The sequence below is a fragment of the Oncorhynchus nerka genome, linkage group LG9a (genome assembly GCF_034236695.1).
Source record: "Oncorhynchus nerka isolate Pitt River linkage group LG9a, Oner_Uvic_2.0, whole genome shotgun sequence".
Lineage (NCBI taxonomy): Eukaryota > Metazoa > Chordata > Actinopteri > Salmoniformes > Salmonidae > Oncorhynchus > Oncorhynchus nerka.
The window spans coordinates 45,158,349-45,182,140 of NC_088404.1; the positions used below are offsets into that span (position 1 = coordinate 45,158,349).

The window sequence follows — 23,792 nt, forward strand, 5'->3', positions numbered from 1 at the left end:
GTATCCTTATCACTTTGGACTCCACTGGAGTCTGGTTCCTCTTATCAGAGACATATTTTAGTACTTTAAAAGGGCATCCCAAGCTCCTCTGGCCATTAGCCTAAAGCTGGGCATTAGCCTCTTACACCTATCAAATCTCAGGGCTTGTGAAACACAAGCTAACACATTTAATGTGGGCTTAGCAATAACCTTTTCTAACCTCGTTGTTCCCCTGACTCCTGGCCAGCACACGAGGAGGATTAGGGTTACAATGTGGATGGATATGGGTGGTCGAATAGTCATGCTTATTAGGCTAATCCAATCCAGTACGACGACTGTTTCCTGAAGTATAATTCATTGCATTTAGAATCATCTTGTCCATTATATACATTTATGGCGTTTTTCACGCCGTCACATTCTAGCAGGACAAATTAATCATATCAGTACGGCAGATTGTTTCTATACAGTGTTTCTACAATGTTGGTCTCACAGGCTTTGCCCCCCCCCCAAAAGCTGTCGTTTTGGCTTTAATGAATGTCCAAAGGGAGGTGTCTGCCTATTGGAAAGCTCTCTTGGCACAGCGTCATGCCTCTAATCAGCTGTCACAGGGGTGACTCTGCTCACTCCTGACATTTGTTTGTTGACAACACAGTCACACACAGACTTTTCTCCCGCTCAGGCTCTGTTATGGAATAATCCGTTGGCCGTGGGGCTGTGTTGTGTCAACAGGATAGGTGGAGTGTCAGAGGACACAGTAAAAACATTGAGCCGATTCATTGTGTACGAGCTGCTGCTGTGGTCTGGAGGAATGCAGTCAGAGGAGGAATGCCCCTTCACTGCTCCTTGAGAGAGACCTTCCTTCCACATCCGCTGGCCATCTTCTCCCCCTGCCCACACTCACTGTTTTGCAAGGCCTTAATGAGACCCTTACTTACAGCAGCACACAGATCCGCTCAACACTTTGCAGTGGCTGACTTGAGCTGCGATGATTTTATAATAGGCTTGAGTGTAGCTTACAGCTGACTCCTGTACAATATGAAGTAGGACAGCGGTTGGTTGTGGGAGGAAGAGGAGGGGAAGAGTCCAGGCAATGAAGGGAAAAGATGTGTGTCTTGGTTTGCTTGGAGACAGGGAGTTTTCCTGCTCTGTTATACAGTGACTTCAGGTTTGATTGAATTATGCCCAAGCAGAAAATAAGAACATACTACTGTAACATCATGATCTTTCACTCTGTCAGCAAACCAAATATTAGCCTAGATTCAGTATGAATCAAGTCACTGCACTGAAGGTCTTCTGCTCCCATCCTATGCTATTATATTTTATAGCATGTTTTTATGAACCCATCAGACCCAGAGGCGTCAATGTAATGATGGTTGACCATAACATTCTGAACAGAAATACAGTAATGGTGTCCTTCTATAATGAACCAGCCTGTGAGCTACCCAGCAATGCCCTGGGCAATTTGGCAAAGTGGCAGCAGAGATGTGTGACTGTCTGGGTGCCAGGGGTCTCCTATCAAAGACAACATCTGAGCTACACCACAGTCAATGGGCCAGAAAGCGGGAGCCTGCCAGGCTGCTACACACCTCAGGCTACAGTCTGCCTGCTCGCTCACCAGAACTTTCCATCTGAAACTGCAACACTGTAGACAAGCCTTAATGGGTGTAGTAAATGGGGAATGTTAGACATGACCATTTCCTCTGCTTTAGAAGGGAATGTAGGCCTAATGCTAGTGGCCTGGGTGTTTTACTGTAACCATTTATCAGATACAATGGGTGGTCTCTGAGAAACAATGTTGTGCTGTTTTATACCACTCTAGCGAATGTTGACTATGTAGCCTAATCTACACAGAGTGTGATCCAGGCAACTGAATCCATGAGACCTCATTGCTTTAGCCTCCAAGCCCTGGTGACATATGTCATTTGAATCATTTTACACAACCCCTTCGAGGAGGGGAAAGAAAACATTTCCTTAGGTCGACATTTAGATTTACTAGAAACTAACTGCTGTGCATACAAGGATGGCATTATTCCTTGCCGTTGTCCCTGGTCTGACCTCTCGTTGGTCTGACCTCTCGTCGGTCTGTCCTCATTGTAGTTGTGGAGATGTCAGCACTGAGGCGACTTCTGCTTTTACCAGCTCTACAATGACAAGTATCAATTGGTCAATAAACTCTGACAATTCTGTGAACGTTTTCATAGCCATCCATTAAAAATTCATCATGGCCTTTTGAAAGTTATTACGTTCAGCTTTGCCTATGTTATGGCTGAAGATAAAGTCTGGGTGTGTGGCATTTTGGTAATAAATAGTCATGATATATTTGTCTGATATTTTACTCATGGCACTGGCAGAGCTTTGCCAGTTAAAGTGATTGCAGCTTGTGTGTGTGTGTGTCCCAACACGTGACATTGTTTTTGAGTTGGGTACACTGGATGTTACTCCTTCTCTTGCCTCCAGTCCAGAGGGATTGTGTTGAGCAGCTGCATTCGACTGTGCCTCAGTAATCCAGGTAATTTGCCAACAGTTGGAACAGTCCTGACCCCATGCCAACCTCCACCCCCTGCTTCCAGAAAGACTAAACCAGCTAATTGTGTCAATGTTGCAGAGGCACTAAATCGGATTGTGTGGATATTAATCTGATCTCTCTTTTTGGCACAGTACATGGTACTGTCGCAGGAAACATGGCATTTTGGCCCAATGTACTGGAGAAACAACTGTAAAGCAGTGCTTTTTACCTGATAGCTAGACACAGTGAATCACAGATCGAGCAGTCTCTCTCACTCACTGACTCACACAACAGAGAAACATATTCAGACAGACTACATATAAACACACAGCTTCCTCTCCCCAGAATAGTAGGGCTAAGCTTTGCTTGTTCGGTCTGCCCTGTGTAAATTGGCAGTGGATTTAAGCAACATTCTGACATGCCATTGCACTGGACTTCCCTTTCCTGGAATCCACTGGCTCATTGCTATCTCTATCCGCCCTGAAATTTCCAACTTTATCATCATCGCATTAGGCCGCAAAGCTGTGTTCATTCTGCTCCAGTCTAGACTGGTGTCTCGTGTAGATAAGAATATCATGAGCTGTTATACAGCAGACTGTAATTAAAAAATCTGGCTCCTATCATACAATTCCCAGGAACAGGGTGATATGCTATTGTGCTTTCTCTTGTTTTTTCTGCAAATAGTATTGCCTTTCACACTTAGCTATTACTTTTCCACTTGAAAATGTAGTTTTAGCCCTTTCCATTCATGCCCTTATACGGGTTGAACATGGCAGATCAAGTTGGGGCACTAATAAGCACCTAAATTGGGACGTAGTGGCTGAACAGTAAAATGCTATATGTGACATCAGAGCGCTGGCTCTGCCTTCACAGCGCTGTATGGGGTTTGACTGACAGCTTAGGGGTGTAACAGTACCCTTATTCATACCGAACCTTTCGGTATGGGAACCACATTTCGGTCCGTACTGTGAATCCGAATGAATACATAAATATATTTACAAAATCTAGGGATTCAAATTTTGTAAAATGTTGCTGCTGACTAACTGACCCTCATTAACCGGTTAACAAATGGTATAAAACATTTTTTTAAAGTAGTATTTTCTGTTGCCCACGTAATTATACTATCAGAGATCTGTATATAATGACGAGATGTTTATTTCTCATCCCTAACAATGGTAGTCGTCCCAAGGCAGGAAGGCAGGCGACATAGAAACACATTGGGCTTGGTTTGCATAGATTTTGGAGAGTGAAAGCTCTCGCTGCATACATACACGGACCGGACTTTTTTCATTCATGGGGCGGCAGAGTAGCCTAGTGGTTAGAGCGTTGGACTAGTAACCGAAAGGTTGCAAGTTCGAATCCCCGAGCTGACAAGGTACAAATCTGTCGCTCTGCCCCTAAACAGGCAGTTAACCCACTGTCATTGAAAATAAGAATTTGTTCTTAACTGACTTGCCTAGTAAAATAAAGGTAAAATATTAAAAAATAAGAGCTTAATAGAAACATGCAACAATGGCAAGCCTATTGTGTTGGTCAAAATGCTATAGCCTACTATTGAACTTAAATACTTTTTTTTTTTTTTTACCTAGGCAAGTCAGTTAAGAACAAATTCTTATTTACAATGACGGCCTAGGAACAGTGGGTTAGTTGCCTTGTTCAGGGACAGAATGACAGATTTTTACCTTGTCAGCTCAGGGATTTGATCTAGCAACCTTTCAGTTACTGGCCCAATGCTTTAACCACTAGGCTACCTGCATGCAACTCCTGTAATGAATCAGGGAATGAAGTCATTTTCAAACATTTTGCCAAAATACAATTAGCTGGAAAACACTGTTCTAAACCAAATGCGAGCAGTTATGCCAGAGATGAAAATCTCCATTAGAAACTTGTGATAAATAAGATCCACGACGACTGACATACAAACGCGCCAATTTAATTCCGCAAATTGTCAAATGTTATTTTCGGCGGCTAACCAGTTAATGGTTAACCATTTAACATCCCTAATAAAAACACTAGGCCTATAGGATATGCCTATGCTGCGTTGTATGCCATTGCCTCCTGAGTAAATTTGAGCTGAAAAAAAATAACATTGTAGGCTATTCCGTTAACAACTAGCTAGAGTTTATTGCCACGTTTATAATTAAAATCTTAACTGGCTAATTTCAAACAATCTATTTTTTGTGAGGCGCAGTCGGTAACTAGTTCTGTACGATGGCGAGTGGTGGAATCGGTAAACCAGAATTGGATGATTATCGCTTAAATCTCCAGTTTGGGAACATTTTGGCTTTCCCGTAGATTACAACCGCACCAGACAAGACAGTTGTGGATAAAATGTTAACAGTATGTCGCCACTGCTCAACAATAGCCTATGCAGAGTGGAACGTGTAGCTTGTTGTTGTCACAAAGCCTGCTTGTGTGTGGCAAAAAAGTTAGGAGATTTAGAATTCAAATCATGGATTTAAAAGTTAAATGAGAAGGATAGGCTACAATGACTAGCAGCCAACAGGTGGCTGCTACTTAATAATCTGAATGGAGTTATTTAACTGTAGGACACGGAGAAAGCTCATGCAGCCTCAGCTAGCCTACCTAGCTATGTGAGCTAGCTTAGCTAACTAGCTTCTCTCAATTTGATGCAGTCAAGACCAGTACTACAGATATCATATTGATGACAATCTAGCTATGACAAGCTAGCTAGTAACATGGAACCCAAACCGGCTGCATGGGTGCGCCATTGTGCATAAATGTATTTTGTCCCCCTACACCAAATGCGAGCACGACACGCGGGTTAAAATATCAAAACAAACTCTGAACCAATTACATTAATTTGGGAACAGGTCGAAAGCATTAAACATTTATGGCAATTTAGCTAGTTAGCTTGCACTTGCTAGCTAATTTGTCCTATTTAGCTAGCTTGCTGTTGCTAGCTAATTAGTCCAGGGATATAAACATTGAGTTGTTATTTTACCTGAAATACACAAGGTCCTCTACTCCGACCAATTAATCCACACATAAAACGGTCAACCGAGATCGTTTCTAGTCATCTCTCCTCCTTCCAGGCTTTTTCATCTTTGAACTTATATGGTGATTGGCATCTAAACTTTCATAGTATTACTACACTGACTGGCAACACAGTTAGTCTTTCAATCACCCACGTCGGTATAACCAATGAGGAGATGGCACATGGGTACCTGATTCTATAAACCAATGAGGAGATGGGAGAGGCAGGACTCCGTACGGGAGTTGTAGCGATGAGACAAGATAGTAGCTACTAAACAATTGGATACCACGAAATTGGGGAGAAAAAAGGGGTCAAATAATTTAAAAAATAAAATAAAATTGAAGAAATGTAAAAAAAATAAAGGAGTTCTATTTTAGCCGTTGGCAACGCAGACGTGCGTGAGCAGTGTGTTCAGCCTGTTTAGTCTACAAGGACGAGTTGGTTTGCTATGGTTGGTTGCAGTCTGTCTCTCCCTTGCTCCCTTTGTCACTCGCACACAGTACACGCACTGCAAGGCCCCTCCACCTGCTAGAGGCACTTCTTCTTCGTTGAGGTTTTATGGCGGACTACATCCAAAAGTTGTATTGCCGCCACCTACTGTGCGGATGAAAATAAAAGATCCCAAAAGACTAAATGTATGTTGATTTAAAATAATCCTTACTCGCGTTGAGCAGTAACCAGATGTTCATATCGTTTCTGTAGCATACCAGGGTATACAGTATTACAGGAAGTGCACACGCGGCACATTTTATTTTGACGCTCAAAACAATTTAGGCAACTTGGATCTTGATCTCTGCTGTAACCAAAAAGCTTGATCCTAACATCTAGCCACATAGCTAGTTAGCAAACCAAATGCTCAGCTGGATATAATTTATTTGAGACATCTTAGATTTCTAGTTATAGTTATAAGCAGTGGCGTAGCACCGCGGTATTGAAAATCATAACGGTATTTCGAAATACCCAAGTATACGGTATGTCACCCATGCCTAACTCACACTGACTACCAGAAAGTCACTCAACATGCTCCTCTACTGTTAAAAGCAATAGTCCATGTCTGACCCCTACACAGGCTCAGGAGCCTGGGACGGTGGCACATCTTCTGTCACCAATAACCCTTGCAGCTTTTCCACTGTGAATTCCTGAAGCCTCAGATACTTTCCTACCACAGGCACAATTATGTCCAATTTCTTTGACTTCGTTGCTACTTGAGCCGTGCAGTTTATCACAGTTTCAATGAACGCATGCGGTGTCGTCCTTAACCACCTCTGGGATTCTTGTCGCAAGGATTTTCTGCTTGATTTCCACTGTCACCCCAGAGGTTACTCCCTTAACAGGTGCTCTACTTCAGAGTTCAAAGAACTACACTTGATGGCCCAACTCTCGGGATGCCCACTGCCGCAGCCTTCTGTTCTTCAGACACAATTAATGAGGACAAGTCCTCTACTGGTCACTCTGATTGATCCCACTTTTTCCCCAAATGGATCTCCCAGATGATACACATCCTTATCAAAAAAATTCCATCCCAACAAGGAACATCCCCTTATCATCCCTTTCAGTTTTCAACACTTTATAATTTTAATTCCATTCTTTGATACTACTGTTCTCCATTCCTCTTCTCCAACTCCACTAGACACGCTTCTTGTTTCACTCTCGACATCCACTTCCGCCATGATCTCCCAAAGCAGCACTTTTTTCTCCCTTGTACTTTATCAACTCTGGTTAATAAATTAGGTAGCTGACTTTTCTGCTGCTTCCCTCACTTGAATCGGACCTGGGCTGGATCCGACGAGGTCTATACGAAACTGGTCATACTTTTTGGACCTGTGAAGACCTCTACGTGAGGCCCCACATAACAATCATTGTCACAACAGACAGTTCCAGGGACATTGAATGTTGTCACACACCGGACTTAGGCCACAAGTAGGGTGATTATTAGTTTTGCGTCTTTTGCCCAATAAAAAATATTTACAGCAACTGTTGGCATTTAATTTTCCCGCTGTACCGTAACCCCAAAATCGCAATACGTACTGCTCTGAACATAAACACAGCACACGATAAGAAGTTGCCCACATTCCTCACAGTAATTGGGCAACTTTGGCCCATTTTTTTTTTTCATCAGGGAACTGCTGTAAGTTTAAGAGGACTCAAGAGGATGCATTTTGAAAGATGAGACATTGAGAGTTAGAATAAATACCGCTTTGATGTAAAACAAGCAAGCCAAACACCCATGAGTCCAAATGTGCACTTCACAATCCACGATTGTGCACACCATTGTCAGACATGCTTTTTAGTTATGTACCCAGTAGGTCCCTCAGGTCCTCTGGCACTGGCCTTTTAACTTTCCCAAAGCCTAGGACCAAGAGGCATGGAGAGACAGCCTTTAAATACTATTCCCCCAGCCTTTGGAATAGCCTGCCAGATAACTTGAGGGGGGCTGAAACGGTGGGCATATTTAATTAACAGATCTTTTTAGATCTGCTTTTCCTTAAGGTACCTTAGTGGTCTTTCATTTTTTTTAATCCTCTCTGTTGTGTAGTAACTAATTCAATTTTTTCATTGTTTTTTGTTTGTTTTCTCCTGTGAAGAGCATTGCGTTGCATCCATATATGAAATGTGCTATATATACACTGTATGACCAAATGTATATGGACACGTGTTCATAGGACATCTTATTCCAAAGTCATGGGCATTGATATGGAGTTGGTCCCCCATTTGCTGCTATAACACTCTTCTGGGAAGGCTTTCCACTAGATGTTGGAACATTGTTGTGAGGACTTGCTTCCATTCAGCCATAGGAGCATTGGTAAGGTCGGGCACTGATGTTGGGTGATTAGGCCTGGCTCGCAGTTGGCATTCCAATTCATCCCAAAGGTGTTTGTTGGGGTTGAGGTCAAGGATTTGTTCTGTCAAGTTCTTCCACACCAGTCTCGATAAACCATTTCTGTATGGACCTCGCTTTGTGCATGGGTGTAATGTCATGCTGAAACAGGAAAGGGCCTTCCCAAACTGTTGCCACAAAGTTGGAAGCACAGAATTGTTTAGAATGTCATTGCATGCTGTAGTATTAAAGATTTCCCTTCGCTGGAACTAAGGGGCCTAGCCCAAACCATGAAAAACCGCCCCAGACCATTATTCCTCCTCCACCAAACTTTACAGTTGGCAATATGCATTCGGGCAGGTACCGTTCTCCTGGCGTCTGCCAAACCCAGATTCGTACATCGGACTGCCAGATGGTGAAGCGTGATTCATCACTCCAGAGAATACATTTCCACTGCTCCAGAATCCAACTGCGGCAAGCTTTACACCACTCCAACTGACGCTTGGCATTGCGCATGGTGATCTTAGGCTTGTGTGCGGCTGCTCAGCCATGGAAACCCATTTCATGAAGCTCCTGATAAGCAGTTGTTGTGCTGATGTTGCTTCCAGAGAAAGTAGCGGTAGTGAGTGTTGCAAACGAGAACAGATGATTTTTACGCGCTTCAGCACTCGGTGGTCCCGTTCTGTGCGCTTTAGTGGCCTACCACTTCGCAGCTGAGCCGTTGTTGCTCCTAGACATTTCCACTTCACAATAACAGCACTTACAGTTGACCTAGGCAGCTCTATCAGGACAGATATTTGACGAACTGACTTCGAAAGGTGGCATCCTATGACGGTGCCACGTTGAAAGTCACTGAGCTCTTCAGTAAGGCCATTTTACTGCCAATGTTTGTCTATAGAGATTGCATGGCGGTGTGCTCAATTTTTTTATACACCCATCAGCAATGGGTGTGGCTGAAATTTTTATATATACAGTTTGATTTGATTCACAATTCACCAGGGCACACACACACCTGAATGCAATCATGACTCCTTCTATGCACACCACAATTACAGTCTGTTTCTCTGAATAGTCTTGTGAAAGCCAGCATTGTAAAATTGTATTTTATAACTTAGCTAGTCATGTTTGCAATAGAACAGGCTTTCAAATCATGCCCACCTGACCCAGATTGCGATTTTATAATGAACCATTGGATTGCATTAACAACGGCAGTCATTGTGTGCTGGCAGAGATGCGGGGTTGTGTTCCAAGTTAAACTATTAGTGTGCTTGCTCTAGTTCTTGACCAGCTAGTAGAGCTCAAAAGGTACCTTATAGTGGAAGACTCTTCATTGAGTCATAAATGTGCATTGAAATTGCTTAGGAACTGTGCACACTGGATAGGTTTGTGCCACTTTGAGACACGAGTTGGTCGTCTCACTCAAACCCTTGCAATGTTTTTGTCTTATGTTGCACCGACCCTACATTTTCCAGGAATAATCTTATGTTACTGAATGTGTCCAGAGTGTTTTCAGATTTGATCATCAACAGAATGTGGCGACAAGTACAGTAAATGTAAAATCAACAGTGTAATGTTTGGATTCAGACTTGTCAGGTGAACTGTTGTCCTCAACTTTGATCTAATCATTTTCCCGAACTTTCAATTGCTATCATGGTTATGCTTTTCATATTTCTTCTGTAAGAAACAATGAAATGTAGCCCTATCCACATAGGCCAATTCCCACGAGTGTAAAGGGTTATGACACTCTCTGTATGGGGTGTAAGAGCAGGATGTGCAGAGATGTTGCCAACACAAAGGTTTGGTAGACTTAATGGAGCCTTGTTGGTCTCCACTTCCAGGGCTTGTTGCATCTTGTCTAAAAGCGACACAATCGTAGGCTGATGCAGAAGGAATTAAAAGATAATTGGGCTTAATTGTCTGTCTTCTCCCTTTACTGATTTGTTAGAAGAGTCCTTTACAGGCTTTGAAGGTTGATACTGCAGGATTACTCATAAATATTATTCCCTGTTTAAAGTGTTTTAACCCCTTTCATTACCAGCGAAGCAACATTGTCATCGTAAACTGTCATTTTAGCTGCCTTTAAGCTACTTAATACAGCAGCAATTTTGTACGTAATTAAAACGACTTCAAGATTCCTGGAATTTCATTTCATTCCACATGGATCATAACATTTTCCACAAAAGTATTTTTTTCTCTGAATTTGGTTTAATTCTAGAGTTTGTTTGTTGGATGACAGCCGCACAGAAGCTAAAACTTTTTTTTTTTTTTTTTTTTTTTTTTGCTGCCCTTGATAGGAGGGGGATGATAACTCACTTTTAAAACTTCATGCTGCATGCTATGCTGCTGTTGTCCAATAAATATGCAAACCTGAGAGAAACCTTATTGCTTTATTCATGAGTCCCAGTGAACAGATGTGAATTACATTAAAATGTTATCTTTACTATGTGATTTAGTGACTTCTGTAGTGATGATCAAAGAGGTGTGTAAGCACAGCAGTGCACTGTGTGAATGTATCTTTCCCCTTGCTACCTGGATGCACCCATAATATCCAGTACACCGGTATGTTCTGAAATGGTTTGATTGCTGCTATTTAATGCCTCTGCACTCTCAAAGGGAAAGGATTAGCATTAAATTGGAGTGCAGTGAAAACATGTCAAGGTGACGAGAAGAGGATTAACGGTGCTTAGCTCGGAGGGCCGCAGAGGTGGGACGAGGGGTTTCTCTTCTCCAAATCTTCTGGGTAAACACTCTGCTCGCGGCTACTGCCGAGAGCGGATCACAGAGGAGCAGAGGAAGGGAAACGTAAAGAAAGCTTAACTTCAAATCCCCGCCTCACTCTATAGGACCAGGAGAAAGTGAGCGGCTCAGAGGAAAGGCTCTCACCATCTCATTTAATCCAGATGCATTCTATTTCTTAATGCAAAAAAAAATAAAAAAATCTCGCAGGGGATTTTGAAACCAGTTCTACCTCTAGTGGGATTTCTCAGCGTTGCCGGAAGTGTGTAGGCCAAACTTGAATTAGAAACTGTACGCATGGCCTAGTTCTAATACCTGTTTAATGTAAGCACTGAGCAGCCATGCTGCCTGTCCTCAGGAGTCTCCATACTGTAAATCCTGTGTAACCATGTCACACATCAGTTAACACGATAAGCATGTTTCCACACCCGTTTGGTTTATCCTACCTCTGGGAGTTGACATTGCCCATGAAAAGGGATGTGATACCTGACCTATAGTAACTGCAGTAACTCCTTTGTAAAAAGAAAAAAATTAAAAATTATATATACACACTGCCATTCAAATATTTGGGGTCACTTTGAAATGTCCTTGTTTATTAAAGAAAAACACATTTTTGGTCCATTTAAAATAACATCAAATTGGTCAGAAATGGTTAATGTTGTAGCTGGAAACAGCAGATTGTACGCCTATGAAGATAGGCCCATTATCAGCTACCATCCTTCCTGTGTTCCAATGGCACGTTGTGTTGGCTAATCCAAGTTTATCATTTAACCTCTTACCTCTACCTGGGACGCTTGCGTCCCAACTAGAGCTCTGGAAATGCAAATGCACTACGCTAAATGCTAATAGTATTAGTTAAAACTCAAAAGTTCATTAAAATACACATGCAGGGTATCAAATTAAAGCTACACTAGTTGTGAATCCAGGCAACAAGTCAGATTGTTAAAATGCTTTTCGGCGACAGCATGAGAAGCTATTATCTGATAGCATGCACCAATACACTACAACAGAAAAGCACAGCAGGGGACGTAAACAAAATAATTAGCATTTCGGCGTTACACAAACCGCACAATAAAATAGAAAACAGTCATTACCTTTCACCATCTTCTTTGTTGGCACTCCTAGATGTCCCATAAACACTATTGGGTCTTTATTTCGATTAAATCGGGCCATATAAAGCCAAGATATCGTTATATGTAGACTGTGTGATAAACGAAAAAAACAGCGATTTCACAACGTAACGTCATTTTTTAAAATTCAAAAAGTAGACTATAAACTTTCACAAAACACTTCGAAATACGTTTGTAATGCTACCTTAGGTATTAGTAAACGTTAATAAGCGATAAAAATCATCCGTAGGCGATGTAGATATCATTAGCTGTCGTCTTGGAAAAAATTTCAGGAGAGAGCTCTTCCGGAATGATCTGGGCGGAGACCGGAGGTAAGCGGTGCCCCTCTTTCGGTTCAACCAAGAATCAAAGATGATTAAATTCACAAGATACTCGACAACATGGGGATGCTGTGGGAGTTGAATGCTCGGTCTTATCTAATTCGGCTCACTGTTAACAATTGCGGTAGTGGCGCAAGGATATTTATTTCCATTTTCTGTGATCAGGTTTTCCTGCGCTTTCCGATGTAACGCACGTTATGTAATAGCCACAGTCGTGATTTAACCAGTTTTAAAAACGTCCGAGGGTTTCCTATACACACATTCTAACCATATGAACGTACTATATTCCTGGCATGAGTAGCAGGGCGCTGAAATGTTGCGCGATTTTTAACAAAATGTTCAAAAAAGTAGAGGGTCGACTGAAGAGGTTAAAATGTTCATTGATTTTGCAATTATGTTAGCACAGCTGAAAACTGTTCTGATTAAAGAAACAAAACTGGCCTTTAGACTTGAGTATTTGGAGCATCAGCATTTGTGGGTTCGATTACATCCTCAAAATGGACAGAAACAAATAACTTTCTTTTGGAACTCGTCAGTCTATTCTTGTTGAGAAATAAAGGCTATTCCACGTGAGAAATTGCCAAGAAACTGAAGATCTTGTCCAACGCTGTGTACTACTCCCTTCACAGAACTGCACAAACTGGCCCTAACCAGAATAGAAAGAGGAGTGGGAGGACCCGTTGCACAACTGAGCAAGAGGACAAGTACATTAGTGTCAAGTTTGAGAAATAGAATCATCACAAGTCCTCAACTGGCAGCTTCATTTAATAGTACCCAGGCCAGCATCCAAGAGTCACCTCTTCACTGTTGATGTTGAGACTGGTGTTTTGTGGGTGTTATTTAATGAAGCTACCAGTTAAGGACTTGTGAGGCTTCTGTTTCTCAAACTTGACACTCTAATGTACTTGTCCTCTTGCTCAGTTGTGCAGCAGGGCCTCCCACTCCTCTTTCTATTCTGGTTAGAGCTAGTTTGTGCTGTTCTGTGAAGGGAGTAGTACGCAGGATCATTTGCACAATATATGGAATGCTGACAACAAGGGGATTGGTTGCTGGGGGAGGGGGTTGCCTCAAAGCCAAAACCAGAGGAATACAACAGCAGATGTACAAACTGTGTGCACCCGTTTCCCAAGAGAAGTCATGCCTCTGTCAATTCCGTACACATTGTTTATGGGTGGGGGGGGAATGCATTTGCATGACAAGGATCTGCTTGAAAAACAACTGTTGAACTGCATGATTATTGTACAGTAGTCTTACTGTGAATCAATATTTTGCACGACATGAATGTACAGTAATCATCTTGCGCTTACACAATCCAGAACTGAGATGGCTTGAGTCTGTATTTCTCATTGAAGCTGTTGTGTCGGTTGCGGTTTTCTCCCTCCTGAGACTTGGGTTTCACAGTTGTTTTTCCCCCCCCATCCTTTCTGTTCACAGGTGTCACATGTTTCTGACCGTAGTGACTGGCAGAGGCTTGCTAGGGCTTGCCTGCCCACAGCACAGCGTGACGTGTGTCCATCGGGTGACGGGTGTGGCTCCGCCAGCGTCGCCCATTCCTGCTCCTCCAAACCCCCCCCCTCCCCGTTCCAGATGATCTGAACACAAGGTCCTCCAAGAGGGATGTCATCAGCTGGCTCTACTCCTTCATAGCACAAAGAGACATCCACACCATGCTTCCAAACAGTCTTATCCATGACCATGGAGAGAGAGAGACACTTTATAGACAGACCACTGACTTGGGTTGGGTTTATTGCTCAGTATTTTTGACTGAGGCTATTTTTGAAACGTGTTTTTCTTTTGAGGGATCCACTACTAGATCATTCCACCTCTCAACCCGGGTGAAATAGCCTCAAGGGCTGATGTGTTTTTGTAAATGACAATTGATAAACTACAGTAAGCAGGAACACTATCCGTTCCATCATAGGTGGTGCTGTAGGCTCTCAGCACACAGGATTTATGAACTCTGCAACCGCTCATATCCAACAAATAGCCTACAGTGCAAGTCAACTTTATAAAACAATGAGATATATCAAAGAAACACATTGTATCATTGACCTTTTCAAAGGAAATAGTTGTTTTTTTACATGGAAACAAAATTGATTCAACCAGTTTTTGCTCGGTTTGTTGATAATGGTACAATGAGGGTACTAACCTTTTGATACTAAGACTTTTTTTTCTTCTGAATTGTGTTTTATTTCTGGAGTTAGTTTGTGGGATGACAGCCGCACAGAAGCAACAACCTTTTTTTTCCAGCAGTCCTTGATAGGAAGGAGAACTTAACAGGAACGTTTTAATGATAAGGACTCACTTTTAAACTACAGTTTTCCATGTGAGGGGTGCCTTCAAGGACTGTAATAAGGCCTCCTTGTGAACTGAATTCCTTGTGCCTAATACTGGTAGGAAGGTTTGTCATTTCACTCTGAAGTGTTTAAATAAATGACTTTTTGATGCATGTTGACTGGTTCCATAAGTACAGGGAAATGGCTTAAATAAGTGCCTCAACTTGTCTTGATTTGTGACAACTCTAATGCAGACATTCCAGAGGGCTTTGAAGTAGAGAAAATCAGCTTATGATAATAATTTGAGTTGGCTTAAAACCAGTGAGGATTTATTTTCTGACGTGGTTACTCTGATGAGAATGTTAGGTCACTCAGAAGTGTTCTGCTAAGTCAGCCAAATGGTAGAAATGGTAGTAAGCTCACTTCAACAATGCAAATAATGTTCTCATGATGAATTATTTAATGCAAGGTTTTTTGGAAGCACACTTCAGTCCATATTTTATTTTGCTATAGGAAAACACTAACTATTGCAGTATGCAACCTCAAATGAATCCTGTATTTTCACATGTATATACAATCCTTCCTTCCTTTATGAGCACCAATATAAAGACCCCAAGACAAACCTAGCGAAGGCAACGGTAAGTTAGCCTGGCTCTGCCTGCTGAATACATTGCATAAATGAATGATAAGGTTTTATTCATAACTCAGTTTGCCTAACGATCCTCTCCTCCCCAGGATACAAGGGTCTTCTCCTGTAATGTTTGCACTGCTACAGTGAGAAGCTATTAGGATGGGAGTGACTGGTGTGGACGCAGACCACATCAGTGATATTTCCTGCTTCTTCATGGCCCCTCAGGGTTAAGAGAAACACACGTTTGATTCTCTCAGCTTCTTTTTTTTTAGCTGAAAGGAACAAGTCTAATCCCTAGGCTCCAGCCATACATTTTTTTTTAGATGGGTATATTCCTTTAGACGTTCACTCATCCTTATGTTTGTCCAAATAACAACCATCCGAAGTCATTTAGTCAACCACCCATTCACCAATCAGTGACAGTATGGCCACAAGGTTGTTGCGTTGCTGTTTTATAGCCCATTACAGACATATTTTCCCCTCCCCTCTAATCAGCCCAGAAGCTTTAGCATGAGTTCCAAAGGCAGCCAAGGGCACAGGCAGGCGTCGCCAGGCAGCATAGCAAGCCCCCTGGGCAGGTGGAAGGTGAGTCCTCTGCCAGGAGACTGTCCGACCTGCCTCTCAGCCGTCTGGACAGACCACCTGCTGCCCTTTGTCATCACTGATATCACATATCATCCAAGATCACCCTCCTTCCAACACACATACAATGCCCTTAGGGTTCTACGAGGGAGTGCTACCATCGCACTCCTTTTACATTATGAACAGTTAAGATTGTATGTTTTCAATGACCTAGTAGATCTCTGGGCTTGTTCTGCATAGGAACTACAGCCAGGTGTTCAATTGGGATGGAACTGACCCCCCCCCCCAAAAAAAAAATACGAGTTGCTTTTCCATACTTATTTTACTGAGAAAACAGAATTTGCCAGTATAGGCCTATGCTGTTTTCCATTCTAAGATGATGGCAGAGGTGTATCACTAGTACATAATGAGCTACTCCACCTAACTGCTTTCAGGCTGCAGCACCTCCAAACTCCTAATGGGATAGTCTGTGTATGACAGTAATAGCATGCTAGCATTCACAGGGAGCTGACTCATTGAAATGCAGCAGCAGAGTTGTTCAGTTTTTTTTCCTTAGCTGCTTCATGATTGAGCAATCTTGGAGCATCCTTGCTCATATTTGAGCATATCCACAACTCTTCTTCCCAGTTCACAAAATCCCTCAAGCAATACTTAAATCTCGCTAAACTTCACAGGAGTTCAAAGTACAATGAAGTGCAACAATTTTATTTTCATGAAAGGCTATTACATAGTACATTGAAGTCTTGTTGTCTACTGTTAATAACTAAATATTTAGCCAACAGCTTTTTTACTGTTCCCGAAAAGAGAATAAAGAATGCCTTGTTTTTTCAAGCTCATTCCTTGCATTTTCTGCATTTACACAATCACTACACGTGACAGTTCATCCCCAACAATAAAAGAACCAGCTAGCAATAAATACATATCTCTCGATGTCCAATTATGTAGGAACATTCATCCATATCAGTTCTCTCTTGTCTCTCCTTTAGTGTTGCCATGTGCATCACTTTGAGATAACTGACATCTAGTAAATCTCTTCTGAGATTATACTGTTCATAAGGCTTGAACATGAACAATCCCTTACCCCTGCAAGCTCCATGAAGCTGTTCACAACTCTGGAACTCTGTCCACTAGAGCTATTGAAATTATGAAATGCTTTGGTGTTTTAAAAGGCTTTTGCTTTCTGTAAACTTGAGTATCTCTATGAACAAGGAAAAGGATCCGACTGTGAGCCACACTGTGTGACCACCATACTGTGAGCTATACTGTACATATAAAAGGCTAATAACCTGGCAGCTTCCCAGAGAGGTCATGGACACAGTACAGTTGAGTGGAGGAGTAATGCATGATGGTCAGAAAATCATCCCATTAAGAGCACAGAGTCATTCACACTCACTTCACGCTGTAATGCCATTCGTAGATCAGAGCCTGTCTGATGCTCCACCAGCTCATCTTTTATTTACCGCTGATTAACAGACGTGAAAAAAAACAAGTTCCATTAGCCCCGTAAGTCTGTGTCATAATAGGTCAACAACATGAGCAGCTCATCTCCCTCCCCACCGATGGGGTTGACAGTGGTCTGCTGCTCTTAACCTCAATTGCTTAGCATGCAGTTCTGTTCTGCAGGATGTCTTATCGACCTTCTCTCTGAACGCCTTGGATACACAGACTCTCCTGGGGAGTTGAGAGGTCAAGCTGATAGTTGGCTGCAGCCGTGTTGTGTGTAAGGGGTGGCTGGTGTTTCTGTCGTTGTGGAGAAGAGAGCAGCAGGATTGGACTGGCCTGACTGCACCACTGGGACAGACAGCTGATAAACAGGAACTACAACACACTTCCACTACGAACAGTGCTACAATTATAGTGTATTATATAGCTATTATAAGAGTTTATCTTAAATGTACTCAACCTACAGGTACCAAGTTCCCAACGGGTAAAATAATACATTTAGGAAAAAAGGTGTGCTGCATAAGGTTGAAAAGCCTTTGAAAATACATTATTTTTCAACTATCCATGGACTTTAAGCTGAGCTGGAATTCAGAGCTAAATATTATAAACCCAATCAAAGTTTCCAGAAGGACACAACTGTTGCCCCCCCCCCCCTTGTATTGTAAGTAATGTATAGCAGCCATGGTTTTAGATTCTAGATTATTTTTTCCAAAAAGCTGAATTTATTCATTAGTTCCTATTTGCAGGTTTTCACATATCCAGTTTTCATGAATGTCTTATTAAATTTAGGATCAGGAATGTGATATTGGAATTTTGAGCCTAGTAGCTATTCATGCAGAGGAATGGAGAGGGGAATGTCTAGTGGATGGATGACTGAGATCACCTTCAAAACAACCCAATCAAGCTTGAGAATGGAATTATGATGTGTCAAGTGAAGAGCGATGGGCATCTGTGAAGCCCCACACTGCAAGAGCGATAGAACAGCAGAGTATGTTTTGTGAATGCATTTTCTCACAGTGCTGGAGGCGCCTCTCCTACATTTCATAAACAAAACAAAAACAATAACAAATGTGCTGGGGCAAACGGTGGTGTTTTTTCACTTAATGCAGATTCCAGCTTTAATGGACATTTGTGTAGGGATTGATACATTTTTAGTTAGGGCAAATCAACTCAGACATTTTAAAGTAGATATTACAGACTTTAGAATCCTTTTTAAAGGAAGTTTCCTGCAACAATAGGGTGGTCAAATTAAGATCCTGCACCTGTTCAGCGAATCATTTTATCATTATTTACTGTTATGTGAATCATTTTATGTAAACCTGCTGAGAACATCCTCATCTGACTAATGCTGTACTGTTTAATTCCAAAAAGAGGGGAATGTAGGAGAGAATATTACAATTCTACAGAAATGTGTGTGCTTTCCGTTCAAGCTGAGACACGCTCCACCTAGGTTCTATGGAAAGCCCGACTCCTTAAGATTTTAAGTTTACATAACGGAGTCTGGAGCTGCAGTACAGGTAAGCCCAGGGCTCGCCAACCCAGGTGCTCTGTCTGCATTACTCTGGGGTGATGTCATCTTTCTGTCTGTCTGGTAGTACAAGTGCCAAGTGTAGGAAGAACTATGTGAAAAGGGCTACTGTAAAATCGGAGGTGACCTCCCAGAGCAGTGCTGAAACATGTTAGCTGCAGCAGCAGTGAAAAACTTGGCAATGACAACAAAGCTTGTGCCGGATGCCACAGACACACACTCATAAGCCACGCGTATACACACGTGCACGAACAGATCCACACACACACAAACTACAATATACAGTTCCTTGCAAAAGTATTCATCCCCCTTGGCATTTATTTGTATTTCATGTTTTTATTTATTTTTTTTATTTCACCTTTATTTAACCAGGTAGGCTAGTTGAGAACAAGTTCTCATTTGCAACTGCGACCTGGCCAAGATAAAGCATAGCAGTGTGAACAGACAACACAGAGTTACACATGGAATAAACAATTAACAAGTCAATAACACAGTAGAAAAAAAATGGGCAGTCTATATACAATGTGTGCGAAAGGCATGAGGAGGTAGGCGAATAATACAATTTTGCAGATTAACACTGGGGTGATAAATGATCAGATGGTCATGTACAGGTAGAGATATTGGTGTGCAAAAGAGCAGAAAAGTAAATAAATAAATAATTAAAATAAAAAAACAGTATAAAAACAGTATGGGGATGAGGTAGGTGAAAATGGGTGGGCTTATTTACCAATAGACTATGTACAGCTGCAGCGATCGGTTAGCTGCTCGGATAGCTGATGTTTGAAGTTGGTGAGGGAGATAAAAGTCTCCAACTTCAGCGATTTTTGCAGTTCATTCCAGTCACAGGCAGCAGAGTACTGGAACGAAAGGCGGCCAAATGAGGTGTTGGCTTTAGGGATGATCAGTGAGATACACCTGCTGGAGCGTGTGCTACGGATGGGTGTTGCCATCGTGACCAGTGAACTGAGATAAGGCGGAGCTTTACCTAGCATGGACTTGTAGATGACCTGGAGCCAGTGGGTCTGGCGACGAATATGTAGCGAGGGCCAGCCGACTAGAGCATACAAGTCGCAGTGGTGGGTGGTATAAGGTGCTTTGGTGACAAAACGGATGGCACTATGATAGACTGCATCCAGTTTGCTGAGTAGAGTGTTGGAAGCCATTTTGTAGATGACATCGCCGAAATCGAGGATCGGTAGGATAGTCAGTTTTACTAGGTAAGCTTGGCGGCGTGAGTGAAGGAGGCTTTGTTGCGGAATAGAAAGCCGACTCTTGATTTGATTTTCGATTGGAGATGTTTGATGTGAGTCTGGAAGGAGAGTTTGCAGTCTAGCCAGACACCTAGGTACTTATAGATGTCCACATATTCAAGGTCGGAACCATCCAGGGTGGTGATGCTAGTCGGGCATGCGGGTGCAGGCAGCGATCGGTTGAAAAGCATGCATTTGGTTTTACTCGCGTTTAAGAGCAGTTGGAGGCCACGGAAGGAGTGCTGTATGGCATTGAAGCTCGTTTGGAGGTTAGATAGCACAGTGTCCAATGACGGGCCGAAAGTATATAGAATGGTGTCGTCTGCGTAGAGGTGGATCAGGGAATCGCCCGCAGCAAGAGCAACATCATTGATATATACAGAGAAAAGAGTCGGCCCGACAATAGAACCCTGTGGCACCCCCATAGAGACTGCCAGAGGACCGGACAGCATGCCCTCCGATTTGACACACTGAACTCTGTCTGCAAAGTAATTGGTGAACCAGGCAAGGCAGTCATCCGAGAAACCGAGGCTATTGAGTCTGCCGATAAGAATATGGTGATTGACAGAGTCGAAAGCCTTGGCGAGGTCGATGAAGACGGCTGCACAGTACTGTCTTTTATCGATAGCGGTTATGATATCGTTTAGTACCTTGAGCGTGGCTGAGGTGCACCCGTGACCGGCTCGGAAACCAGATTGCACAGCGGAGAAGGTACGGTGGGATTCGAGATGGTCAGTGACCTGTTTGTTGACTTGGCTTTCGAAGACCTTAGATAGGCAGGGCAGGATGGATATAGGTCTATAGCAGTTTGGGTCCAGGGTGTCTCCCCCTTTGAAGAGGGGGATGACTGCGGCAGCTTTCCAATCCTTGGGGATCTCAGACGATATGAAAGAGAGGTTGAACAGGCTGGTAATAGGGGTTGCGACAATGGCGGCAGATAGTTTCAGAAATAGAGGGTCCAGATTGTCAAGCCCAGCTGATTTGTACGGGTCTAGGTTTTGCAGCTCTTTCAGAACATCTGCTATCTGGATTTGGGTAAAGGAGAACCTGGAGAGGCTTGGGCGAGGAGCTGCGGGGGGGGGCGGAGCTGTTGGCCGAGGTTGGAGTAGCCAGGCGGAAGGACATACATAAATGTAACATAATGTAATGGACATACATAAAATAGTCCAAATTGGTGAAGTGAAATGAAAAAAATTACTTGTTAAAAAAAACTTTGAACATCCCATGGAGCACCATTAAATCCATTATTTAAACAGTTTTAAAATATTGCACCACAACAAACCTGCTCAGAGAGGGCTGCCCTTCAAAACTCACGGACCAGGCAAGGAGGGCATTAATCAGAGAGGCAACAAAGAAACCAAAGATAACCCTGAAGGAGCTGCAAAGCTCTACAGCGGAAATTGGAGTATCTGTCCATAGGACCACTTTAAGCTGTACACCACACAGGGCTGGGCTTTACGGAAGAGTGGCCACAAAAAAAGCCATTGCTTAAAGAAAAAAATAAGCAAATACGTTTGGTGTTTGCCAAAAAGCATGTGGGAGACTCCCCAAACATATGGAAGAAGGTACTCTGGTCAGATGAGACTAAAATGTAGCTTTTTGGCCATCAAGGAAAACCATATGTCTGGCGCAAACCCAACACCTCTCATCACCTCAAGAACACTATCCCCACAGTGAAGCATGGTGGTTTTTCATCGGCAGGAACTGGGAAACTGGTCAGAATTGAACGAATGATAGATGGGGCTAAACACGGGGAAATTCTTGAGGGAAACTTGTTTCACCTTCCAGCAGGACAATGACACTAAGCATACTGCTAAAGCAACACTTGAGTGGTTTAAGGGGAAACATTTAAATGTCTTGGAAAGTCAAGAACTCAATCCAATTGAGAATCTGTGGTATGACTTAAAGTGGAACCCATCCAACTTGAAGGAGCTGGAGCAGAATGGGCAAAAATCCCAGTGGCTATATATGTCAAACGTATAGAGACATACCCCAAGAGACTTGCAGCTGTAATTGCTGCAAAAGGTGGCTCTACAAAGTATTGACTTTGGCGGGGAGAATAGTTATGCACGCTCAAGTTTTCAGTATGTTTGTCTTATTTCTTGTTTGTATCACTATAAAAAATATTTTACATCTTCAAAGCTGTGTAAATCAAATGATACAAACCCCCCAAAAATCAATTTTAATTCCAGGTTGTAAGGCAACAAGGGAAACAATAGGAAAAATGCCAAGGGAGGGGAATACTTTCGCAAGCCACTGTACAACTCTTTAATCTTTGCCAATCCTTGAGAGATAATCTTCTAATGCACATTTCCTGTAGCTGAGTGGAGGAAGCAGCACGCCAGGGGAGAGCAGTGTGCTCATGTCTACAGCACACAGAGGAATGAATCTGAGCACAGGGATTTAGCCACTTTGCTGCACTGCCTTTCAAAATAGGACTCTGTTTGTTTGTTGTCATTGTTTGCGTTGCTGCTTCCATTGTCTCGGATGTGAGAGGCACATTACGCAATTATGTTCACTGGTGAAAGATGGGGAGAGGGGGGATGTAAAGATTGCAGGAGGGAGGAGGGTTGGAGGGGGGAGTAGTTTCTATCCTCACGCCACATGGAAGAAGCTATTTTGGAGGCAGTCATGTCAGGCGTGTGAATGGGGCACAGTGGGGGGTTTGATGGGTCCTCCTAATACTCAGAGAGCATAACCTGTAGCAGCACAGCCTGCTGTCTTCCTACCCCCAGAGGAATACTATACAGATAACATGGCATCAGTCATCATTTATTTCTATTGTTCCTTTTATACTGTAATCTTGTTCTATAGATTCCCCCAACACATTTTATACTGATGCTATTGTAATACTTTGCTGTTCCATAGTAAATATATCACTGTGAAATATTTTCTCTAGATACACAAAGGTGGATGGAAGGTCAAAGTCCTCCCACCGCTTCCATTCCTGGCGACATTGGTGTGACAGGGCCCGTTGTTAGTCACAAGAGGTACAAGTGTACAGTGCGGTGCAGGGAGCAGGCACCAGGTAGAGCACCGGGGCTCCCAGGGGCCCTATGTACAGATGTGGTTAAGACAGTAGAGGGGAGGAGAGGATAGAGGTGTGGTCCCCTGGACAGATGATTCCTCCCACCCAGGGCTCATCCATTTTAACAGCACAATTAACAGCCTGTGTAATGCTGGAGTCCTGGCCTGTTGGAGGGAGATCTCTGGTGTACGGAGCAGTGAAGAGAGGAGAGGAGAAGAGCATCTACCTGTCTCCTCTCTGCGAGGAGTCGCTCTACCTCTCTCTGGAAATCAATAGCAGGCAGCCATGGGGTCAAAGCACAGGCAGTGTGAGTCAGAGACAGGATGTGCAGTATAATGGACCTTACCTGGCACTCCGGTCCTTTATCGAATCACTCTGCACTTTAGAACTCAACCCTGCTACCCTGCTAGATGCTGAATCATTCTGCTGCACAGAGGATTAAAGGCACCATGCCTCTCAAGAATACAGTAGGATACCGGGTCATAATACAATATAACAATAAAAGCTCTTTAACTATGTTATATTACAAGTCACTGCAAAGGAGACCTTAGTTTCAAGCTTTGATAC

General features: G+C 42.8%; 1 protein-coding gene across 2 annotated transcripts in view; it reads left to right on the forward strand.

The window, feature by feature from the left end:
• The window catches only part of enc2 (ectodermal-neural cortex 2), a 44,893-nt gene extending 29,957 nt beyond the window's left edge, over positions 1–14,936 (forward strand). For both annotated transcript variants that reach the window (XM_029668314.2, XM_029668315.2), the window contains one exon: positions 13,922–14,936. The gene's annotated coding sequence lies outside the window, so the exon portion shown is untranslated. The remainder of the gene's footprint in view (positions 1–13,921) is intronic.
• The last annotated feature ends 8,856 nt before the right edge of the window (positions 14,937–23,792 follow it).